The sequence below is a fragment of the Microcaecilia unicolor genome, chromosome 14 (genome assembly GCF_901765095.1).
Source record: "Microcaecilia unicolor chromosome 14, aMicUni1.1, whole genome shotgun sequence".
In the NCBI taxonomy this organism is placed as follows: Eukaryota; Metazoa; Chordata; class Amphibia; order Gymnophiona; family Siphonopidae; genus Microcaecilia; species Microcaecilia unicolor.
In genome coordinates, this window is record NC_044044.1 from 21204171 (window position 1) to 21224939 (window position 20769).

General features: G+C 46.0%; 1 protein-coding gene across 2 annotated transcripts in view; it reads left to right on the forward strand.

Moving 5' to 3' along the window:
- Positions 1-7904: 7904 nt before the first annotated feature.
- Positions 7905-20769, forward strand: part of GAL3ST4 (galactose-3-O-sulfotransferase 4) — a 55949-nt gene continuing 43084 nt past the window's right edge. For both annotated transcript variants that reach the window (XM_030188293.1, XM_030188295.1), the window contains exon 1: positions 7905-7992. The gene's annotated coding sequence lies outside the window, so the exon portion shown is untranslated. The remainder of the gene's footprint in view (positions 7993-20769) is intronic.

Sequence of the window (20769 nt, forward strand, 5' to 3'; positions counted from 1 at the left end):
ACGCAGCGCTGTACAAGTTTAAACATGGGGAAGGACAGTCCCTGCTCAAGAGAGCTTACAATCTAAAAGTAACAAACTATGTAGTAAGTGTAGGTATCATGAATGGGGAAGGTGGTTAGGCGCCAAAAGCAAGGGAGAAGAGATGGGCTTTGAGTAAGGACTTAAAAATGGTCAGGGAAGGCGCATGGCGTATGGGATAAAAGGTCTTAACGAGCAATAATGAGCACTAATTGGCAATACAATTACCAGTACAATACTTCAAGGCCCTTAAAGGAAATGGCCCCGAGAATCAGAAGGATGATCCTTCACACACCGCCAAGGACACTAAGGTCCTCCCAAGGACTTTCACTAACTACACCCTCTCCAAAAGACATTACAGGATGCCCCCACACTCTGGAATGCATTAACTGAAAGGCTCTGCTTAACTCAAGCTATCTCTACTTCAGGAAGCAGGCGAAAGCTTGGCTCTTCAACCAAGCCTTTAACGGAAGAAGTAACTACAGTGGGGGAAATAAGTATTTGATCCCTTGCTGATTTTGTAAGTTTGCCCACTGAGAAAGACATGAGCAGCCCATAATTGAAGGGTAGGTTATTGGTAACAGTGAGAGATAGCACATCACAAATTAAATCCGGAAAATCACATTGTGGAAAGTATATGAATTTATTTGCATTCTGCAGAGGGAAATAAGTATTTGATCCCCCACCAACCAGTAAGAGATCTGGCCCCTACAGACCAGGTAGATGCTCCAAATCAACTCGTTACCTGCATGACAGACAGCTGTCGGCAATGGTCACCTGTATGAAAGACACCTGTCCACAGACTCAGTGAATCAGTCAGACTCTAACCTCTACAAAATGGCCAAGAGCAAGGAGCTGTCTAAGGATGTCAGGGACAAGATCATACACCTGCACAAGGCTGGAATGGGCTACAAAACCATCAGTAAGACGCTGGGCGAGAAGGAGACAACTGTTGGTGCCATAGTAAGAAAATGGAAGAAGTACAAAATGACTGTCAATCGACAAAGATCTGGGGCTCCACGCAAAATCTCACCTCGTGGGGTATCCTTGATCATGAGGAAGGTTAGAAATCAGCCTACAACTACAAGGTGGGAACTTGTCAATGATCTCAAGGCAGCTGGGACCACTGTCACCACGAAAACCATTGGTAACACATTACGACATAACGGATTGCAATCCTGCAGTGCCCGCAAGGTCCCCCTGCTCCGGAAGGCACATGTGACGGCCCGTCTGAAGTTTGCCAGGGAACACCTGGATGATGCCGAGAGTGATTGGGAGAAGGTGCTGTGGTCAGATGAGACAAAAATTGAGCTCTTTGGCATGAACTCAACTCGCCGTGTTTGGAGGAAGAGAAATGCTGCCTATGACCCAAAGAACACCGTCCCCACTGTCAAGCATGGAGGTGGAAATGTTATGTTTTGGGGGTGTTTCTCTGCTAAGGGCACAGGACTACTTCACCGCATCAATGGGAGAATGGATGGGGCCATGTACCGTACAATTCTGAGTGACAACCTCCTTCCCTCCGCCAGGGCCTTAAAAAATGGGTCGTGGCTGGGTCTTCCAGCACGACAATGACCCAAAACATACAGCCAAGGCAACAAAGGAGTGGCTCAGGAAGAAGCACATTAGGGTCATGGAGTGGCCTAGCCAGTCACCAGACCTTAATCCCATTGAAAACTTATGGAGGGAGCTGAAGCTGCGAGTTGCCAAGCGACAGCCCAGAACTCTTAATGATTTAGAGATGATCTGCAAAGAGGAGTGGACCAAAATTCCTCCTGACATGTGTGCAAACCTCATCATCAACTACAGAAGACGTCTGACCGCTGTGCTTGCCAACAAGGGTTTTGCCACCAAGTATTAGGTCTTGTTTGCCAGAGGGATTAAATACTTATTTCCCTCTGCAGAATGCAAATAAATTCATATACTTTCCACAATGTGATTTTCCGGATTTAATTTGTGATGTGCTATCTCTCACTGTTACCAATAACCTACCCTTCAATTATGGGCTGCTCATGTCTTTCTCAGTGGGCAAACTTACAAAATCAGCAAGGGATCAAATACTTATTTCCCCCACTGTAACTTGTTAGTCTCACTCACACACAAGGATTGACTTGAGCTCCACATACTGCAGCGGGACATGTTTATCCACTCCTACCCTAGCTGAGATGATATTTAACCATCTCTCTGATCTCATGTGCAACTTTCTTGAAATCAATCACCTTACTTTCTAATTCTTCCTACTTTCTTACTCATCTATATGTTACAACTTTGCCTTACCCTTCACTACCAATTATAATGTTCTAGTACATATTGTGTTGTCATTGCAAGTAGTATACCATGCCATACTTTGTATTGTTGTTTGAATATTTTTACTGCTCTAATTGCCTCCTGCTCATTTGATGGCCTTGAGTTAATTTCTTTCAAAAAGGTGGTAAATAAATCCTAATAAATAAATAATTAGAATTGACAACTTGCTAAGCGCATTCTGTAATGTACTGCGTCTAAATTCTAATGCATGCAGCCAAAAAGGGGTGTGGTTATGGGTGGGGAAATGGGCATTTCGTAGGCATTCCAAAATTTATGCACACTGTTATACAATGTCGCCCCTGTACGCCTAAATCTATGCACCAGCATTTACGCCACTTTTCCCTTGGTGAAAAATGGATGCACGTAGTTTTAAGTACTGTGATACTGACTAAGCATATTCTATATACCGCACCTAAATGTAGGTGCCACTTACAGAATACGCTTAGGCGGAAATTTATTCTGCGCAGAGTTTTCAGGCAGAGAAAAAGGTAAGTGGGAAATGGACCACGGACTCCAGAGAGAAGGACAATCTGGATGCGGCCAGGCTAATCTTCGGAAAAACTCGCTTCGACAGTGCGCAGTCTCTCCGTGAGAGTCTTCACTGGCTGCCCATTAAAGACTGTATTGATTTCAAAATCTGCGCCTTAACACATAAAATTATTTACGGAGAAGCACCAGTTTACATGTGTGATTTGATAGATTTACCTCCCAGAAATTCATCGGTGTCATCTCGTACTTATCTTATTCTGCACTATCCTTCCTGTAGGAATCTAAAGTGCAAGTCAATCTATGCTTCATCCTTTTCATACATCAGCCCGCAATCCTGGAATGCCTTGCCGAGACAACTGAGAGAGACATCGGATCACCTGACATTTAAGGAATTACTAAAAACGTATTTGTTTAGTAAAGCCTATCCCAAAGCCCCCAGTGCTCTTTAAACTCCTATTTCCGTTTGTCAGATTTCCCGCTTTTGTTGCCTTTGTCTGCTTTCTTTTTGTTGCTCCCGATTTCCCATCCGTATTCTCTTATTTAGCTGCTTACGTTCTGTTTTTGTTACTTTCTATTTTACTAATATATCCTGTTGTATTATGTTATTTTATTGTAACTTTGTTAGCCACATTGAGCCCGCACATGCTGGGAAAATGTGGGATACAAGTGAACCAAATAAATAAATAATTGAAAATTATTGCTCAAACACCCAACACAACTGTGTTTCGGCCAGAGGCCTGCCTCAGGGGTCTTATCCCAATAAATGAATATCTGTGTCTTCAATATAAAATTTGTCCAGTCAGTAATATAATGGACTAGTCTTTAAAAAGACTTTGGTAGCCCTGTTACTACTACTACTACTATTTAGCATTTTTATAGCGCTACAAGGCGTACGCAGCGCTGCACAAACATAGAAGAAAGACAGTCCCTGCTCAAAGAGCTATGTAATAAAAGTGAGCCAAGTATAGGACAATCAAGCCATTGTGACATCACTGATGAGGTTGGCTCTTATTGGTGGCCTGAGGCATTATGACATCACAATATCACCTCTGATTACAAGAGACTACTACTACTACTACTATTTAGCATTTCTATAGCGCTACAAGGCGTACGCAGCGCTGCACAAACATAGAAGAAAGACAGTCCCTGCTCAAAGAGCTTACAATCTAATAGACAAAAAAATAAATAAAGTAAGCAAATCAAATCAATTAATGTGAACAAGAAGAGAGGAGGGTAGGTGGAGGCGAGTGGTTACGAGTCAAAAGCAATGTTAAAGAGGTGGGCTTTCAGTCTAGATTTAAAGGTGGCCAAGGATGGGGCAAGATGTAGGGGCTCAGGAAGTTTTATTCCAGGCGTAGGGTGCAGTGAGACAGAAGGCGCGAAGTCTGGAGTTGGCAGTAGAATTTCTGCTTAAACTTCTTTAGCGGATTTCTGCTTAAACTTGCTGTTCAGAGTTTTCAGGCGTCATATTTAGAATCTGGTCCTAGGTGTGTAGTTGTGCGTGAAGTCCTGGGCATGTCCCTGACCTGCCTAGGGCGCCTCCCTGGTCCACGCCACCTCACAGTTGTACACTATGGATTTTGCACACCCATTTATAGATTAGCAACTAAGGCCAGCTACACATCTAAAGGATTCACACGTGTCCTTGTTCTATACCTTCAGCATGCAACTTTACATGCTTAGCATAAACTTATGCAGGTAAGTCTATCGAGGTAGGGGGATTATGTGCATATTTACAAAACAACGTTTAATATTTTAAAGTATGACGTCCAATATATGTGTTTTCACAGGACTGTTCTGGTAACAATGGTGTTGGAATGATCATAATTCTTGAGTTTAATTATCAAAATGCAGAAGAGGGGGGAGAGGGGAATGCCAGGAATATAAAGTTAATTGAGAGGGGTCTAGGGTGCCTAATACCTTTGTATCAGCCTGTGGTTTCCAGCCTCCCTGGCCTGGTTTTCAGGTTATCTGTAGTAAACACGTAGCGTATAGTTTTGTGGGGTTAGATGCACCTCCAGGTTGGGGCATACTACCTTACGGAGGCAAACAGAGCTGCCTCCCCCCCCCCCCCCAGATTTGTCTAAGGAAGACCACCCTCCTCTCTCTCGCACACACACACACACACACACACACACACACACACACACACACACACCGTTTCACCCTCTTAAACCCCCCTTCTTCCATGTCAGAAGGCAGAGGCTTCTCTACTCCTGGTTTTGCCCCAGTATATTCTGGGACATGTAGTTCTAAATTTTATGGGAAAAATCAGAGCTACAAACATTGGCATACCACAGCACAAAACCAGAACTGTACATAAGCACTGGGACAGACCGAAGGTCCATCAAGCCCAGCATCCTGTTTCCAACAGTGGCTAATCCAGGTCACAAGTACTTGGCAGAAACCCAAAGAGTAGCAAGATTCCATGTAGAACCCCAAAGAGTAGCAAGATTCTAGAATTCTAAACAAGATCTCATGCAAAATTTCAAAGTGTAGCAACATTCCATGTGGAACCCCAAAGAGTAGCAAGATTCCATTCAGAATCCTAAGTACATCTACTATAATAAAACTCACCCTCAACATTCTGAGGACATTGACGTCAGTGAAGCCAAGCCATGACTTCCTTCAAAAAGGTTCGAAGGTTCGTGGTGGTGAAGCCACCAAAATCGCTCCGGGCCCCGCCCTCGAGGGCGGAGCAATGGCAGAACAACGAAGGGGTTGACAGGGGAGGCAGGGAGGCGGGGGGTGCGCTCCGGCCCCGCCCTGGAGGGCGGAGCAATGGCAGAACAACGAAGGGGTTGGCAGGGGAGGTAGGGAGGTGGGGGGTGCGAAATCACTCCGGGCCCCGCCCTCGAGGGCAGAGCAATGGCAGAACAACGAAGGGGTTGGCAGGGAGTGAGGCAGGGAGGCGGGGGGTGGGAAATCGCTCTGGCCCCGTCCTCGCGTCAAACGTCATGACGTTGGGGGCGGAGCAATGGAAGAATAACGAAGGGGTTGGCCAGGGAGGGAGAGGGGGGTGTTGGCGATGAAAACCTTGCTAGTGCCCGTTTCATTTGCTCTGAAACGGGCCTCTTTTACTAGTAAGTACATAAGTGTTGCCATACTAGGACAGACCGAAGGTCCATCAAGCCCAGCATCCTGTTTCAAACAGTGGCCAATTCAGGTCACAAGTACTTGGCAGAAACCCAAAGAGTAGCAACATTCAATGTAGAACCCCAAAGAGTAGCAAGATTCTAGAATTCTAAAGAACAACATTCCATGCAGAATTTCAAAGTGTAGCAACATTCCATGTAGAACCCCAAAGAGTAGCAAGATTCCATTCAGAATCCCAAGTACATAAATGTTGCCATACTGGGACAGACCAAAGGTCCATCAAGCCCAGTATCCTGTTTCCAACAGTGGCCCATCCAGGTCACAAGTGCCTGGCAAGATCCCCAAAAAGTACAAAACATTTTATGATGCTGATCCCAGAAATAAGCAGTGGAATTTCCCAAGTCCATTTTAATAATGGCTTATGGACTTTTCTTTTAGGAAGCTATCCAAAACTGGTTCAAACAATGTCTTTTGACATGGAAATACTTATCTATTTATTTTATTTATTGGATTTATTTACCACCCTTTTTGAAGAAATGTATTTATTTTTATTACATTTGTACCCCGCGCTTTCCCACTCATGGCAGGCTCAATGCGAGCAGGCAATGGAGGGTTAAGTGACTTGCCCAGAGTCACAAGGAGCTGCCTGTGCTGGGAAGCGAACTCAGTTCCTCGGTTCCCCAGGACAAAAGTCCAACACTAGGCCACTCCTCCCAAAGCAATGCACAGCAAGACTGACGTGGACATAGGTGAGTTGCAGTGAGAGAAGGGTAGGTGGAGGCGTAGCCCAGTGGCTAGTGCAGTGGACTGAAAAGCAGCGGTAGTGGGCTCAACCTCCACCATAGCATCCTGTGCCCCCAAGAAAGCCACCCAACCCCCCACTGCCCAAGGCAACAAGCACCTGCACGTAACACATAAATTGCTTTGATTGTAACCACAGAAACAAGTTATATTGAGCAATAAACTAATGTTGCCATTTGCCTTATATGTTTCAACATTAACCAATAATCTAGCCTTGCTTGATGACACACAATTATTCCTAAAATGTTAAAATATTACAAGTAATTATCTGACTGTATTCTCTTTTTGATGTTTTTCTTGCATGGAAGCCACATTGAACCTCAGCTTGTTCGGGATAATGTGGGATACAAAAGTCATAATAATACTAATAATATCCCCTTGTCATAGGAGCACCCCCTAATACTGACCCAACTCCGTCATTGGTCCAGGGAAGGGTCATTTGTATTGCAGGAGGAAATCCCACATTTTCCCACCTCTTTGCAGGCTCAATGTGGCTTTACAAATACCGTAGCGGCGATCGCCATTTCCGGAATAAGAAATGCACAGTAATATTCCAGTTAAAATAGAAGAATAGGCAATATAAATTGGTAGAAAAATGGATAAACAGTACAATTCAGGTATTTAAGAACAAGGGTAATGAAAAGCAATCAACAATAACAATGTGATAAAGGAACGAAATAAGAATGATTCATTCCGGGCATGGGCCAACTTGCACGTGTAACCCTTGAAGGCAGGGAAAACACTGTCCTCTTAAGAGCTGCTGGGTCCAAGCATTTTGTATTCCTTCACTCCTCCGGGTCTCTCTGGCTCTCTCCTCCTTCTGCCCAGCCCTTCAGTGTGGTCTCCTGGGGTGGATCACAGAGTGCAGAGCTCTCAGTCAATTGGCTTTTTGTTATGAAGGAATCCGGGGACAGATGTAATATCCCAGCACGGAGTTGGGTATGTGGACTGAAGAACAGAAGAGAGAGGGGGGGAGGGGGGGGGAGAGTGCAAAAGAGGGAAGAAAAGGGTGGAGGGGAGCTCAAAGAAGAGGAAAGAGACAGGGGAGAACAAGGGAACGAGGCAGAGTGTGAGAGAAAAGACAAGAGGGAGGAACAAAGACAGAAGTGGGAGGAGATCCGGGGAAGTGGAGACTAGAGATGACCCGTCTTCTGGGCACTTAAGTATTTCACAGTCCTTTCTCAGCACCGCAAGATCGTCGTCACTTCCCTGGAGACTTCAAGAGACTTTGAAGATAGAGACAAAAGAGTTGTCATTTGCAACCTCCCCTCAACCCATCAGGTGAGCGACTTTCGCTTTTGGGGGGGGGGGGGGGGGAGAGAAAATTGCAACTTTGTTTTGACCCCCCAGTACGGCAGTTCTTGTAAAGGTCTTTACCATTGGCCATGATCTGTATTTTTGGTATGAATCAGAAACTTTGGGGTGGGGGGATGGGGGCTTAGTGTGTTATGCAGAGGTTTTATTCTCTAAGTTTCCAGTCTTCGTGGATATGGTGGGAAGGGGGTGGGGGGGGGGGGGGGGGGAGAAGAAGAAGTGCAGTCATGGATGTTGCCCCCCCTTCCCAGACCCCGGAGTCACACCTGGGCATGGTTATGGTAGCTTGATATTCCTGTAGGATCCGCTCCGCTGCCCAGGAACAGATCGGCTTCTCTTTTCTGCAGCTCAACTTTTGGATAACGGATCCTGTTTCACTATTGGCAGGGAGAGGAAAAGCTGAGAAATCTTAACAGCTCCAAGGGACGGAAAGGGAAGAGGGAAGTAGGAGGCAGGAGAAGATGAAAGGGAGAAGAAAAAGTGAATGAAAAAACAAAACGTGACTGGGGAAGGGGGACTAAAATGAGCAACGAAAGAAAAACAGCTAACGAAGGAGAAATGCAGAGAGAGAGAGGAATAGGTAATGGGAAAGAGAAGGTATACAGAGAGGGGGAGAGACAAGGAAAGAGAGAGAGAACAAAATGTAAAAGAAGGAAGAGAGAGAAATGATGGGGGAGGGGGGAGGAAAGGATAACAGGAAGAAGAGAGAAAAAGAGAGGGGTGGGTACAGTTAAGAGAATGGAAAAGAGAAAACATAAACAAGAGATTAAAAAGGTAAGGAGAGAAGACAAAAAAAGAGAAAGATAGTAAAAGATAATGGGAGGAAAAGAGAAAAGACACAGATGGATGAAGGTAAGGGGGTGGGAGTGAGAAAACACAAAAGAAGAGAGATTAAAAAGAGAAAGAACAAAGAAAAAGTGAAAATGTAATGGGAGCCAGAGAGAATACTGAGAGATAAATAAAGGTAAGGAAGTGGAGGAGAGAGAAAGACAAAAAGAATGTGAGAGATTAAAAAGGTAACCAGAGGGTGAGAGAAAAGGGGGTGGGGGGGGAGACAAGGATGAACAGAATGATTTGATTCCCCCCCAAATAATAACTTTTTCCCTAGATTATCTATGAATTTTAACTGAAATGTTTTGATTTCTATGGTGTTGAAACTGAAGCAGTTTCTCTGTTCCCTTCCTCACCCTTTCCAAATCCACCCCCCAAGTGCCTTTGAGGAGCATATCCTTTAGGGTTCAGCCCAATTGGGGAAGGGGGAGGAGGGAAGGGAAGTCTATGTGTAATAGAATCAGACAGTACACATTCCTAACTGGCTGTGGATACCCAGGCCCAGATGCATCAACCATACGTAAAAAAAAATTACAAACGTTAAAGTCCAAACCGAATTTTAAAAAACGAACAATGCTCAAAAAAAACAAGTTGCACAAGTTCGGTACGGATTTAAAAAGTACAATGTATCAATGATTCGTAATTCTGGTTGGTAATCGGCCCATAAATCATGCACAGAGCAGCCAAGCGTTATGCTGGCTGCTCTGCGCATGCCACGAACCGTCAGAACAACAACAACAAAACCCCCACAAACACGTGGCTCCCCGCTCCCCGCTGCATCACTGAAAAAATAAACATACCTTAAAAAAGGATCAGGAGGGGGCAAAGGCGCTTGTCAGAAGGGTCCTGTATGGACGGCCTTGCCCCCCCCCCCCAGATCGCCCGCTGTTCCCCGTTTCCGCCCTTTCACTAAATTAAAACTGAATTAAAAGCTAAACCTTAGCAACGCCGGGCCCCCCTCCCTTCCTGTGTTGTTCTTCTTTTCCCAGCACTGCTCCGCCTCCCGCCATCCTCCGCCATTGCTCTGCCCCCCCCCCCCGAGTTCATTGCCGCCGTTCCCCCCTCCAAAGGACCCCCCCTCCGCCTTACCGGCCGTGCAGCGCCTCTCACCTTTGTGTGAAGGTGCTGCACGAGATGAAACAACGGATCGTCGCTCCCTTCTGCCTCCACTGACGTCTCTCTCCTTCTTCCTCATGTGCACGCCCTCCTCTGACGTAAGTTTCCTACGTCAGAGGAGGGCGTGCACAAGGAAGAAGGAGAGAGACGTCGGTGGGAGGCAGAAGGGAGCGACGATCCGTTGTTTCATCTCGTGCAACGCCTTCACACAAAGGTGAGAGGCGCTGCACGGGCGGTTAAGGCGGAGGGGGGTCCTTTGGAGGGGGGGAACGGCGGGTGACGAGAGGCGAAGCAGTGTTGGGAAAAGAAGAAAATCAACACAGTAAGGGAGGGGGGCCCGGCGTGTGTAAATTGGTTGTGTGCACAATTTAATACACGCTACTCGCCGCGCCTTATAACAAATCCGACCCTTCGTCAGTTAGGTGCACAGTTACAGAAATAGCAATAAGCACCCTGCTGGTACTTTCACAGGTAAATAAAGAGTTAATGTGTATAAACACTAACATAGTAACATAGTAGATGACAGCAGAAAAAGACCTGCATGGTCCATCCAGTCTGCCCAACAAGATAAACTCATATGTGCTACTTTTTGTGTATACCTTACCTTGATTTGTACCTGTCCTTTTCAGGGCACAGACCGTGTACTATCCCAGCCCAGCACTATCCCCGCCTCCCAACCACCAGCCCCTCCTCCCACCACCGGCTCTGGCACAGACCGTACAGTGGTGGAAATAAGTATTTGATCCCTTGCTGATTTTGTAAGTTTGCCCACTGACAAAGACATGAGCAGCCCATAATTGAAGGGTAGGTTATTGGTAACAGTGAGAGATAGCACATCACAAATTAAATCCGGAAAATCACATTGTGGAAAGTATATGAATTTATTTGCATTCTGCAGAGGGAAATAAGTATTTAATCCCTCTGGCAAACAAGACCTAATACTTGGTGGCAAAACCCTTGTTGGCAAGCACAGCGGTCAGACGTCTTCTGTAGTTGATGATGAGGTTTGCACACATGTCAGGAGGAATTTTGGTCCACTCCTCTTTGCAGATCATCTCTAAATCATTAAGAGTTCTGGGCTGTCGCTTGGCAACTCGCAGCTTCAGCTCCCTCCATAAGTTTTCAATGGGATTAAGTCTGGTGACTGGCTAGGCCACTCCATGACCCTAATGTGCTTCTTCCTGAGCCACTCCTTTGTTGCCTTGGCTGTATGTTTTGGGTCATTGTCGTGCTGGAAGACCCAGCCACGACCCATTTTTAAGGCCCTGGCGGAGGGAAGGAGGTGGCACTCAGAATCGTACGGTACATGGCCCCATCCATTCTCCCATTGATGCGGTGAAGTAGTCCTGTGCCCTTAGCAGAGAAACACCCCCAAAACATAACATTTCCACCTCCATGCTTGACAGTGGGGACGGTGTTCTTTGGGTCATAGGCAGCATTTCTCTTCCTCCAAACACGGCGAGTTGAGTTCATGCCAAAGAGCTCAATTTTTGTCTCATCTGACCACAGCACCTTCTCCCAATCACTCTCGGCATCATCCAGGTGTTCACTGGCAAACTTCAGACGGGCCGTCACATGTGCCTTCCGGAGCAGGGGACCCTTGCGGGCACTGCAGGATTGCAATCCGTTATGTCGTAATGTGTTACCAATGGTTTTCGTGGTGACAGTGGTCCAGCTGCCTTGAGATCATTGACAAGTTCCCCCCTTGTAGTTGTAGGCTGATTTCTAACCTTCCTCATGATCAAGGATACCCCACGAGGTGAGATTTTGCGTGGAGCCCCAGATCTTTGTCGATTGACAGTCATTTTGTACTTCTTCCATTTTCTTACTATGGCACCAACTGTTGTCTCCTTCTCGCCCAGCGTCTTACTGATGGTTTTGTAGCCCATTCCAGCCTTGTGCAGGTGTATGATCTTGTCCCTGACATCCTTAGACAGCTCCTTGCTCTTGGCCATTTTGTAGAGGTTAGAGTCTGACTGATTCACTGAGTCTGTGGACAGGTGTCTTTCATACAGGTGACCATTGCCGACAGCTGTCTGTCATGCAGGTAACGAGTTGATTTGGAGCATCTACCTGGTCTGTAGGGGCCAGATCTCTTACTGGTTGGTGGGGGATCAAATACTTATTTCCCTCTGCAGAATGCAAATAAATTCATATACTTTCCACAATGTGATTTTCCGGATTTAATTTGTGATGTGCTATCTCTCACTGTTACCAATAACCTACCCTTCAATTATGGGCTGCTCATGTCTTTGTCAGTGGGCAAACTTACAAAATCAGCAAGGGATCAAATACTTATTTCCACCACTGTATAAGTCTGCCCAGCACTATCCCCGCCTCCCAACCACCAGCCCCTCCTCCCACCACCGGCTCTGGCACAGACCGTATAAGTCTGCCCAGCACCATCCCCGCCTCCCGCCACCGGCTCTGCCACCCAATCTCAGCTAAGCTCCTTAGGATCCATTCCTTCTGAACAGGATTCCTTTATGTTTGTCCCACGCGTCTTTGAATTCTGTTACAGTTTTCATTTCCACCACCTCCCGCGGGAGGGCATTCCAAGCATCCACTACTCTCTTTGTGAAAAAATACTTCATGACATATTTCTTGAGTCTGCCCCCCTTCAATCTCATTTCATGTCCTCTCGTTCTACCTCCTTCGCATCTCCAGAAAAGGTTCGTTTGCGGATTAATACTTTTCAAATATTTGAACGTCTGTATCATATCACCCCTGTTTCTCCTTTCTTCCAGAGTATACATGTTCAGGTCATCAAGTCTCTCCTCATACGTCTTGTAACGCAAATCCCTTACCATTCTCGTAGCTTTTCTTTTCACCGCTTCAATTCTTTTTACATCCTTCGCAAGGTACGGCCTCCAAAACTGAACACAATACTCTAGGTGGGGCCTCACCAATGACTTAATATAAACACTAATATTCTTGATCTTCATTCAAGATTCAGACTTTGTTAATAATGTTTTACACTGCCCTAGGCCTTCAGAGCTCTTTCCAATACACAAATAAAAAGAAAATAAAATCCGGGTAAGCACAAAAGTAAATGAAAAAGAGAAGGATAGAAATGAGTGGAAAAAGGAACTCCATATTATTAAAAGAGAGATCGGAAGAGGAAGAATGGATGATCAAGTCTCTGTAGGATCCTTTGATGCTGTAGTCAACAGTGGCGTTCCTTGGTTGGCTGCGGTTTACATAAGACGATAAGTAATATACAATTAGAAGAAACAGGTAAAGAGTTGTAGGGCCTAGGTATGATGATAAGGTACCACTATACAATGAGATGACAGAATAGTTGCAGGTGAGATGGGGGCCCGGAGCTGCTAAAGTTAAACTTTTTATTTTCAGTTTTTAATTTAGTGAAGGGCGGAAGCGGGGAACAGCGGCGATCTGGGGGGGGGGGGCAAGTCCGTCCATACAGGACACTTCTGACGAGCGCCTTTGCCCCCTCCCGATCCTTTTTTAAGGTATGTTTATTTTTTTAGTAATGCAGGGGAAAGCGGGGAGCCTGTGTTTGTGGTGTTTTTATTTTATTTTCTCACTTTTCATGTTTAAACATGCCAGCTTTGATTTTTCTGGTACAGGGGGCAGCGGGGAGATGACAGCTCAGGCCTTTACGACTGCTCTGACCACACGTTAAATATGTTGCGGAAAATGATTCGGTGTAATCGTCGGTATTGTTAGTGCATCCCGAATCGCCCACATTACAATGGTAGTTACTCCGTTTTCATTAGCTGCTTGCTTCGTTGGAAAAAGGCCTTTAATGCGTGCAACGGTTGGGAATTTCGTTCATTAAAGGGTTGTTAGAGGGTTTAGTGCATCTAGCCCCCAGTTAGCAGGGATTATTTCTACAGTACATTTAAATGTGCTGATTTGTTTCTCTTGCTAATCCTTTTTAAAATGAAAATGCTCGCACTCGCTTGCTTTCTTGCTCCATCATTTCTGAGCTTGGGTTGATTGCTAGATCAACTTCCTTAACATTTTTCAATGTTTTTCTAAATGAAGGAACCACAATTCCTGTTTACAGAAATTGCCATCCAGTCTGGCCCTGTGGTTCGTTGGCACTGCCGTGCAGAAGACATGGTTTTATATCCCTGGTCAGCTTATCTGCACCCTGGGTCAGCTGGGATGGAGGATGATGCCTCTGAGGGGAAGGAAGCTCATGGAGGAAGGGAAGGGGGGCTACATGTACTAGGTTACCGAACAAACTACAGCACCTGACCGAGGACCACAACTTCAACCACTCTGCTAGCTGAGGGGAGAGGGATTATTAAAATACAGAAAACTCTCTGAGTGGTTGGAAATGAAGGATCAATGCACCATAGGCCAGTGGAGGCTGGTTCTGATTCTGCTAAAGAGCCCGAGGGAGCAAGATCCTTCTTCTGTCACAGTTTAATGATGACTAACAGAGCTGCACCCCTTAGAATCACAAATGCTAGTTAAACAGTTAAACGTTAAACAGCCCATTTCTCACTCTGAAAAGTAAATCAAACTCAAACAATATGTAAATCTTGAATAAAGAATCTGCTACCTTGCATACAGCTAAGTGTGTGGACAGGGAATTTCTAAAGGATGAGGGGGTGAATTACTAAGGCTTTCCCTCATGCTATGTCTAAGGGGAAAAAAGCTTAGAAGGCAATTCAATGACAGGGTGCGTGGCAGGAGCTAATCTATAACAGAACCTGGGACGCCCGGGTTGCATTATAGGGGACAGTAGCATAACCCAGTATCAAAGCCCACCTGATATTCTATGTCCGCAGTTCCACCAGGCTATAGAGATGCTGTAAAATGCTGTAGGGTGATGCATAACACACAGTGTTCTTTAAGTTGTGTGCGCAATTGGAAGCTCGCAATGCACTATGGGACATTATTCTATAAATGTGAGTTAAACACAATGGCGTAGCTATGGGGGGCCATGGGGGTCTAGCCCCCCCCAAAAAAATTGGCTCCAGGGCCCCCGGTTGGCTGGCAGGGGTCTCCAAACCCCTGCCAGCTAAGGCATTTGTTCCGCACTGGTCTTACATTGCCTGGGCCTCTGCACGCTCGTTTAATGAAACCCCAAGCATGCTCGAGCATTACCCACTACCTTGAAAACTATTGACAAAACTAACCAACTTTCGTAAATCTCTGAAGAAATATCTCTTCCAACAAGGGACAACCAAAGAGAAACCCATAACCTTATTAAATCACCTTGCCAATGACAGTCTACTTTTCTATACCTATCCGCCCTAAATCTTTTCTTCTTTCCCTCATTTAATAGTTTTACATCACTAACTGTATCTGACATCCTGGAACGACAAAGCCATAACAGGATTCTGTAAGCCACATTGAGCCTGCAAATAGGTGGGAAAATGTGGGATACAAATGCAATAAATAAATTAAATAAATAAATGCTTAGTTTCATTAAAACGAGCGTCCACGGCGCTGAAAACAGGACAGGGCACCAGGCAATGTGAGACCAGCATGGGACAAATGCTGTAGCTGGGGGGGGTTGGGGACTCCTGACAGCCAAGGTACCTTCCAGTGGCGGGGGGGGGGGGGGGGGAGAGGGCGGCGGTGGGGGGGAGGAGCAGAAGAGGGGCAGCGGGAGGGCAGCAGCGGGGAGGCGGGCCAAAATGTGGCTCCCCCACCTTGGACTCTGGCCCCCCCTCCCATCGAGGTCTGGCTACGCCCTGGTTCTAAAATCTAGATGTGTCCGATTAACACGCTAGTCTATTCTATATAACACGCCTAAAGTTAGGTGCGGTGTACTAGAACTAGCGCACAGGACCAGGGAACTCACCTACATTGAGGCGCGGCCATTAACGCCACGGAAAACCTGGTGTTAATACCCGCGCCTAAATGTAGGTGCGTTTCCCCCAAATTCTATAACAGTGTATGTAAATTTGAGCAATGCCCCCAATGTGCCCACACCCTTTTCTGCTACATGCATTGGAATTTACATGCACCTCTTTTTAGAATGCGCCTTTAAAAATGTGCATGTAAATTCCAATTATTGCCAATTAGTGATGATGGAGTGGAGGAGTGGCCTAGTGGTTTGGGTGGTGGACTCTGGTCCTGGGGAACTGAGGAACTGAGTTTGATTCACACTTCAGGCACAGGCAGCTCCTTGTGACTCTGGGCAAGTCACTTAACCCTCCATTGCCCCATGTAAGCTGCATTGAGCCTGCCATGAGTGGGAAAGCGCAGGGTACAAATGTAACAAAAATAAAATAGATACTATTGGAGATTCTACATGGAACGTTGCTACTATTGGAGATTCTACATGGAATGTTGGAGATTCTACATGGAATGTTGCTACTACTGGATATTCTACATGGAATGTTGCTACTATTGGAGATTCTACATGGAATGTTGCTATTCCACTAGCAACATTCCATGTAGAAGGCTGCGCAGGCTTCTGTTTCTGTGAGTCTGACGTCCTGCACATACGTGCAGGACGTCAGACTCACAGAAGCAGAAGCCTGCGCGGCCACATTGGTGATCTGCAAGGGCCGACTTCTACATGGAATGTTGGAATAGCAACATTCCATGCAGAATCTCAAATAGTAGCAACAGTGGAGGAGTGGCCTAGTGGTTAGGGGTGGTGGACCTTTGGTCCTGGGGAACTGAGGAACTGAGTTTGATTCCCACTTCAGGCACAGGCAGCTCCTTGTGACTCTGGACAAGTCACTTAACCCTCCATTGCCCCATGTAAGCCGCATTGAGCCTGCCATGAGTGGGAAAGCGCAGGGTACAAATGTTACTAAAATAAAAAAATAAAAATAAAATAATTGGCTGTTATTGGCCAATTATTGTCATTGATTGGCTCACTACTCTATTGAGTAGCGTGTGTAAATTGGTTGTGTGCACAATTTAATACACGCTACTTGCCGCGCCTTATAACAAATCCGACCCTTCGTCAGTTAGGTGCACAGTTACAGAAATAGCAATAAGCACCCTGCTGGTACTTTCACAGGTAAATAAAGAGTTAATGTGTATAAACACTAATATTCTTGATCTTCATTCAAGATTCAGACTTTGTTAATAATGTTTTACACTGCACTAGGCCTTCAGAGCTCTTTCCAATACACAAATAAAAAGAAAATAAAATCCGGGTAAGCACAAAAGTAAATGAAAAAGAGAAGGATAGAAATGAGTGGAAAAAGGAACTCCATATTATTAAAAGAGAGAGAGGAAGAGGAAGAATGGATGATCAAGTCTCTGCAGGATCCTTTGATGCTGTAGTCAACAGTGGCGTTCCTTGGTTGGCTGCGGTTTACATAAGACGATAAGTAATATACAATTAGAAGAAACGGTAAAGAGTTGTAGGGCCTAGGTATGATGATAAGGTACTATACAATGAGATGACCGAATAGTGCAGGTGAGATGGAGAGTCAGGGAAGAAGATAGTGAAAAAGGTATGGCAGTGTACTTAAGTGCTGGATTTTATGGATCAGAGTGAGCAGGACCAGCTCAAGGGATATCAGCACACTAAGGCCAACTTGATTGGCGGCACCCCCCCCCCCCCCCATCACTTCCTGTGCCCACTCCCTGCTCCTCCTTGCAGGTTCAGCATCTCTCCCCTCTCCCAGTCCAAACCTCTCTTTCCACTCTTCTGTCACCCTCCCTACAAGTCTGGCACTGCACCCTCAACCCCCGCAGTACTGTAAATTTCTACTGGTTGCCGGTCTGTCCCTGAAGTCTTCCCTCTGCTGTGTCCTGCTCACAGGACCCCGGCGACCGCAGGGGAGTGAGAGAGAGCAGTGTCGTACCATAGGGAAGGGAAGAGAGAAGGGGAAGAGACAGGACAGAGGAGGGGGAGGGAGAAAAGGCTTAACTGTAGACCAGGTGAGGTGAGAGGCTGGGTATTTTGGTGCCTTAATCTCTGGCGCCCTGGCCAGAGCCTTACCTGTTCTAATGGTTATGCGCCCTGAGAGTGAGGGTTTTATGGGTAGCCAATGCGCCTGTTTGAAAAGGAGTGTTAGGTGATCACACTTATTTAAGCCAGTCAGAATTTTTACAGTTGTGTTCTGCCCTAGTGTTGTTTATGCACAACAGGTTCACATATGCAGGTGCACTTTTTCTGATAGTGAACGCTTTGCCACGCACTAATTCACACATGTGTGCACTAAGGCATTGTCTGGAAGAGTGTGCACTTATCAGCGAATGAAAAAACACCAAGGGGCTCTTTTTACTAAACTGTGGTAAACATTAGCATGCGCTTCCTAGAAGCTTAAAAGGACCTACCATGGGATACACTGAGGCTTTTCTGCGATAAGTTCATGCATCTAACTTCCCCTACCTGGGATCCCACCTCTGGATATGCTCTACCCAGACCACACTTCGGTCATTAGGGTTTATCATTCCCTTTAGGAAACTATTGAAAACCCATCTATTCAAACAGGTTTACCCAAATGACCTGACATCCCATAAGCAACCATAAGCAATCAATCTATTTACCGGTTCAACTAATTATTAACTACAATGACTCAGAAAATATCTCCTACCAACCTCTTACCCTCCCTGCTCTTTCCCAACTTCTCCCTTATCGCCCAACCTCCTTACCTATCCCTATCCTTTCCTCCACACCTCTTCTATCCGTTTACTCCTTGTTCATTTGTCCTATCACATACCTCCTTTGTTGATTCTGATACTACAGACTGTATTCTCTTGTTACTATGTAAGCCGCATTGAGCCTGCGATGAGCGGGAAAGCGCGGTGTACAAATGTAATAAATAAATAAATGTGCGTGCATGCGTGCGTGCGCAAACCACATGCTAAAATATATTTTTTTACATTTTTCTGGGAGGGGGGTGTTTCTGGGGGTGGAAAGTGGGCATTTCTGCGCTAATCAGCATATCTGCATTGCTGTAAGCTAAGGGGCCCTTTTACTAAGCCGTGTAAGCGTCTACGCACACCCAACACGTGCCAAAATGGAGTTACTGCCCGGCTATCACATGGCTCTTGTGGTAATTTCATTTTCGGCGCACGACCGATACGCGCATCTGAAACTTTTTATTTTCGGTCGGGCGTATCGGACGCGCACCAAGTGGCATTTGACACGCGTAGGTCATTTCCGCCTGGTTTACCGCGTGAGTCTTTACCGCTAGGTCAATGGCTGGCGGTAAGGTCTCAGACCCAAAATGGACGCGTGGCAATTTTGATTTTGCCGCACGTCCATTCTCGGCAAAAATTTTAGAAAGGCCTTTTTTTTACAGGCGCGCTGAAAAGTGGATCGGCGAGCACCCACAACCCGTGCCTACACTACCGCAAGCCATTTTTAGCGCACCTTAGTGGAGGAGTAGCCTAGTGGTTAGTGCAGTGGACTTTGGTCCTGCGGAACTGAGTTCGATTCCCACTGCAGCTCCTTGTGACTCTGGGCAAGTCACTTAACCCTCGATTGCCCCTGGTACAAAATAAGTACCTGAATATATGTAAACCGCTTTGAATGTAGTTGCAAAAGCCTCAGAAAGGTGGTATATCAAGTCCCCTTTCCCCTTCCCCTAACTGATTAGTGTGGGATTAGTGCATGTGCCCTTACCGCCTGGCAGTAATTTTTGGCACTAGCTGTGTGCTAACAGTAACATTAGCATGTGGCCATTAATTCGGAAAATGGAAAATCAGCGATTTTCTGGCAGTGGTAAAATTAGTCTTAGTGCATTGGAAAGACCAGTGGAAGGGTGCACCCGGGCAAATTTCTACCACAGCTTTGTAAAAGGACCCCGAAATGTCTTTGATGTTTCCTATATAAGCACATAAGCACCGCCATACTGGGAAAAGACCAAGGGTCCATCAAGCCCAGCATCCTGTCTCTGACAGCGGCCAATTCAGGCTTCAAGAACCCGGCAACCCCCCCCCCCCCCAAAAAAAATTTTTTTTTTAAAAATAATGTTCAATGGACTTTTCCTTCAGGAATCTGTCCAAACCCCCCTTAAACTCCGTAAGGCCAGCTGATGTCACTACATTCTCCGGCAACGAGTTTCGGAGTCCAACTACACGCTGAGTAAAGAAAAACTTTCTCCTGTTTGTTTTAAATCTACCATATTCTAGCTTCATCTTGTGCCCCTTGGTTCTATTATTGTTTGAAAGTATAAACAAACGCTTCACATCTGTCCATGCTACTCCGCTCATTATCTTGTAGACTTCTATCATATCACCCCTCAGCCAGGGTTGCCAGGTGGAAAAATTTTTTCCCACCCAATCGAGGCCAAATCCAGCCCAAAACCCGCCCAAAGTCAAACCCCGCCCCTGACACCCCCACCCCGCGTCATCACCCCACCCCCGCCGTCATTGGCCACGCCTCCCTCGTCACCGGCCCCGCCTCCCCCGTCATCAGCCCCGCCTCCCCCGTCATCGGCCCCGCCCCAAAACGTCATAAACCCTGCCCAAACGTCACTAACCCCGCCCCCGTGGCCGAAAAAAAAACACTTTTAACCGGCCAAACGACCCCAAAAGGAGCCCAAAAAACCGCAACCCGCCGTCGGGCAAAAATTTCCCGCGGAGGGTTGCGGGCAAACCGCCAATTGGTGCGGTTATAAAACCGCCCACATGGCAACACTGCCCTCAGCCGCCTTTTCTCCAAGCTGAAAAGAAGACGGCAAAGGACAGCCCATCCCTACTAATTTTACTCTAGGTTGAGTCATGTGGCACGGTAGCTGCATTAGTCCACTTTTAAAGGGAATAAATAGAAATAAAACAGAGAAAAGAAAAGAAGATGATACCTTTTTTTATTGGACTAACTTAATACATATTTTTTTTTTTCCAATCATTTTTATTAATTTTTAAATAACAAAAGAAGGAAATTAAGTA